The sequence below is a fragment of the Colobus angolensis genome, unplaced genomic scaffold (assembly GCF_000951035.1).
Source record: "Colobus angolensis palliatus isolate OR3802 unplaced genomic scaffold, Cang.pa_1.0 Scaffold29, whole genome shotgun sequence".
Lineage (NCBI taxonomy): Eukaryota > Metazoa > Chordata > Mammalia > Primates > Cercopithecidae > Colobus > Colobus angolensis.
Window position 1 is genome coordinate 1,895,957 of NW_012116154.1, and position 4,547 is coordinate 1,900,503.

At 53.8% G+C, this 4,547-nt stretch overlaps 1 protein-coding gene across 4 annotated transcripts in view; it reads left to right on the forward strand.

The window, feature by feature from the left end:
• The first annotated feature begins 2,097 nt into the window (after positions 1 to 2,097).
• APBB2 (amyloid beta (A4) precursor protein-binding, family B, member 2) overlaps positions 2,098 to 4,547 on the forward strand; it is a 433,566-nt gene continuing 431,116 nt past the window's right edge. For all 4 annotated transcript variants that reach the window (XM_011949059.1, XM_011949060.1, XM_011949061.1 and 1 more), the window contains exon 1: positions 2,098 to 2,310. The gene's annotated coding sequence lies outside the window, so the exon portion shown is untranslated. The remainder of the gene's footprint in view (positions 2,311 to 4,547) is intronic.

The following is a 4,547-nucleotide window of genomic DNA, read 5'->3' on the forward strand; positions in this document are numbered from 1 at the left end:
CTTCCTCCTGCAGCTGCGGAACGCTAGATGGCCGTTTCGACGTCACTGTCAGGGTATTTCAGGGATTTTGTGTGTCCAGGCGGTGACTTCCCAACTCCTCCAGCGGATCCCCGGTGGGACGCAGAACACCGCCTGTGGCGAAGTCGGGCCGGGGAGTTTGGGAACCCGTCCCCGGGGGCGCAGCGGCCGGAGGAGGGCGCGGAAGTGTTTCCTGGGTGAGCGCTGCGGCCGTGCCCTTTTCCGGAAGGCTGATTGCATCAGGTGTGGAGCAGGGCACCTCCTCGGCCCAACCTGGCGGCCTCTGCGCCTGCGCGCGCCGCCCCACCCCACCGCCGCGGACTCCACCGCGGGTTTTCCTCTGGGTCGGGAAGAGACTAGCTGGGAGGGGCAGGCGCCGCTCACCTACCCTGGACCCCTGAGAGAGAGCAGGGTGGCCAGGCTGGATTCCGGGGATCCGAGGGGAGCTGTGAGGTCCGGGAATAGAGTGCCTTGGAAAGAGGACCCGACTACAAGGTTGGAGGCCGGTAGATCTCCGCTCCTGACAGAAGTGGTGGTCTTGGGCTGATTTCCTCTCTTCTTTGGCCTTGAAGATCACAGACTAAGAACCACAAGGCTTTCCAGTTCACAGATCCTGTATTTTCCCCAAGAGGGCCACTGTGGCCCTCGACTGTCCTTGGTCCACGGGCGTGTTAGGTGGATCTTGGGGTGCAGAGACTCAGTCCCACGAGTGAACACTTTCATGAATTTATGGGGATTTCTCTGTGACAGTATTGTTTTTATGTTCTAGGAAGGAAGGACATGATTGTTGGCTTCCAGCTCGGTCGCAGGGAAATAATTGTTAATTGGAGAGGTTATTGGAGTGCAAAATCAGAAACCACCTTCCACAAGGCAGCCCCCCTCCCATCCCTTCGTAACAACCTGAGTCTGCATGAGGATCCCGCTATACGCTATTCGCACCTTGTGCATTTCCCTCCCAGCACTCTGCCTGTTTGAAACGACCGTTTTGAGTGATTATTTGATAGGTGTCTGTCACCCGGCCCGACTATAAATTCCATGAAGGCAGGGGCCTAGGCTTTTAAATTCACCTATATTCTCAGGTCTAGTACAAGACCTCGTGGATCCTCAATAAATTCATGCAGGAAAGAATAAAGTAATGCCCACCCCACTGCATACAGTCCTTATAGGAAGAATCATGTGAGTTTTTAATTCGAGATCCTCGGTAGTACTGTGTGTGTTTGTGTATGGGTAGGGTTCTCAAAGTGTGTAGTCCTCATACCAGCAGCATCAGCATCTCACGGGAACTTGTTAGATACGCAGATGCTGGGGCCCCACCACATATCTCCCCATTCAGAGACACAGATTGGGACTCAGGAATTCGTACTTCAGCAAACCTCCAGGCGATTCTGATCCAGGCTCCAGTTTGACAACCACTGCCCTGGTGAAGAGCAATCCTAAGATACTTTGGGGATGTCATTCACAGTGTCTAGGGCAGAGCACGGTTTACCACTTACTGAGACTCGACTCTCATCAGGGCTTTGCTTGCACGCTTACAATTAGAGTTATAGATAATATTATTGGCAGTGGAAAGGAAAACCTGCTTTCCTTTTCCTGTCTTTCTCCCCTGATACCATCTTGTTGTGATTTCCAGATCAAAGAAGAGTGTGTGTGCGGCATATGCCTGGGGGTGGGGATAGGAGGCAGAAGGAAGGAGAAGGTCTCGCCTACAACTTGCAGTTAGCCTGGGTGGGTGTGGGCAGCTCTTCTGTGGGGACATTTTCCTATTGCAAGGGAATGCTGGCGTGTGGGAGAAAAGCCAGGGCTAAGGTAACCCAACTGCCTTTTGGTGCAGACAGACACCAGCCACTTGGAGGGGATACCCGGGCTGCACCGCATGTCCTGCCTTTGGGTCTTACTGGGGCACCCCCAGGCGATTGGGGAGCTTGCCTCCCGAAGGCCCCGCCGCCTCCACCTGCAGGGGTCGCCCTGGGAGCGCGGCCTGCCCCCTTCCGCCCGGCCCCCGCGCCCCCCCGGCCCCGCCTTTCTCCCATTTGTCTCCCGCCCCGCCGGGTCCCTCCAGCTTTCCCTCGCGCAGCCGCTGCCAAAGCCTGGAGAAGTGGAATCTCGTCAGCGCCGCTCCCTGCGCTGGACTCGCGGAGCGGCACTGAGCATGCTCAGTCTCCGAGCCCGTTCTGATCTCAAGTAGGAAGCTAGTGCGCCGCGACCGCAGCTGATCTGGGCGCTCCGGGGAGGGTGAGACTGGAGCAGAGCCGCTGGGCGCCGGAGCCAAGGCGAGCGCCGCGCGCACCACTGGTGAGCCCCGCTTTCTTCCTTGCCTTTGCCCGGGATTCCGGGGCAGCACGAGAGTGCTGGGGAAACACCCGGGCAGCGTCAGCAGCGTGCGGCGAGCGGCCGTGGGTTCCTCCGGCGGCTGCTCCTCTGCTCCTGGCCCAGGGCTGCGCGGCCACTGCCGCCCGCTCAGCCGCAGCCACAGCTGCAGCAGCTGCCGCGGCATCTGCAGCGGGGCGCCCGCTGCGGAGTCCCGTGCGCCCTGCGCCCGCCCCGCAGGGCCAGTGGCACGGCGACTGCGGGCTCACTCTCCTTGACTTCCATCCCTCCCGCTTCCCGGCGCCCTCTTTCCCTCAGCAGCCCCGGCTTGGCAGGGCCTGGGGCGGGGGAGACCGGGTTGGAGGCGGTGCGCCCGGGTGGGGACTGCGGAGGGGAAAAGTGAGGGTGGGCGCCTGCGGGAAGAGCGCACACCCCCTTGTCCTGGCACCGGCCTCCGCTGTGCGGCTCGGCTGTCCCTCCCGGGCGGTAGCGCGCTCCTGCCGGGGAGTTGGAGCCGGGGTTGGCTTCTCCACGAGGGGTTCAGAGGCCAGCCGCTGAGACATGAAAGGGGGGAAAGTTCCTTTTCTCCCTCGGTGGCAGAGTGAGCGTTTAACTAGAAAATGGCTGTGCAGAGGGGACCGACTCGAGGAAACTGGCCACTGGGACCCGAAAGCCCCTGCCTGCCCGCCGGGCGGAATGGAGGGTGGTACGCTAGAAATGACATTTGTGCGGTGAGAACAGAGCTGGAGGGAGGGAAGGATTCTGAGACCCATAGAAACAATGAAAGGTGGTCTCTACGTCGGTGAACTGGTGTAGACCACGGGTTCGGGGCAAACAGCCAAGGGAGCATGGGACTGGAATTCAAAAAAATAAATTAATTTGGATAAATCACAGGTGGAGTTGTCACCGACCGTTCTGTAGTCAAGTTCTGCGCGGTTTTAGAGCTACGACTGTCACAGACGTTTTTGGATGCATTGAGTAGTTGAGGAGGGTCGAAATTGAAAGGAGAATAAGGTCAGTGTCGGAAGCTCCAACAGGGCTCTCGGAGGGGACAGTTTGTTTAAGTCCCTCAGTCACTGGCTATACATTGTGTCTAATTACTTACGTGAAATGCCCAAAGGATTATCATAAAATGATGCTAGCGGTGTTGTTTGAATTCCAAGGAATGAGGAAACTTTGTGAGGTTGGCATGGGTGTATCATTTGTTTTAATATTTCACCGATTTAAAAAACACACACAGTGGCAGCTTGATCTGTTGTTTCTGGAGTTTACTCTATTAAATCTTGCTTTTTTCTTTTTTCTTTTTTTCTTGTCGTGGTTTCAGATTTCAAATCTTGTCCCCAAATGGCCATAATAATGCAGAGTATTAGAATTTGTGTGGCTGGCCGTTTAGGAACAGATAGAGTCCTTGAAAGGGGATTTCTTCATTAACTTAGCAAACTTCTCGTTTTCAACTTGTAGCTTGTAAGCAGTATTTGTTCAACAGTTGTTTATCATAACTTGCAACATCCTAGAAATGTCATCGTTCATAAAGGAAGATATTTGTGGCGAGGATGGGGAAACCTCCAGGCTGGGGAAATGCTGAGAGAACACAGGTGGCAGTAGAGTACAGTGGGCTGATCTTGGGACAGAAGGTGGTGGGGTACAGGTGCAAGATTTCAATTGCTGTTCTTCCGTTGTCCATGTACTGTATGACCCCGAAGTCACCCACAGTCTTCATAAACTGGATGTAACCATGTCTCTAGATATTTGCTGAGAGCTTTTGAGAGAGGACTCTAAAGTTGAGATCCTTTCCATGGAAGGTGCTTAGGTCCTATACTTTTATTCCCTCTTCAAATGGATACTTTTAACTGAATGAATTCACCTTCAAGGTCCCAGTGTGAACCGGCTTTCTGAAATTTTTATAAAGTGGTAATTGAAAAGTTTGATGGTGAGTTGGGAGAATTGCTTGAGTCTAGGAGTTTGAGGCTTTAGTGAGCTATGATCACACCACTGCACTCCAGCCTGGGCAACAGAGTGAGACCCTGTCTCTGAAAAACAGAAAGCTTGATTATTAAAGAGTAAAATACTGGCATTTGCACTTAACTGGAGTAATATGAATACTGACTCCAAAATTACTTGGGAAAAGACCATTGCATATATTGTAAGAATCCACATGTACAAACATAAAATATTTTTAAACTGCTACTCTTTTTGTCATGTTTCTTTTTTTTTTTTTTTTT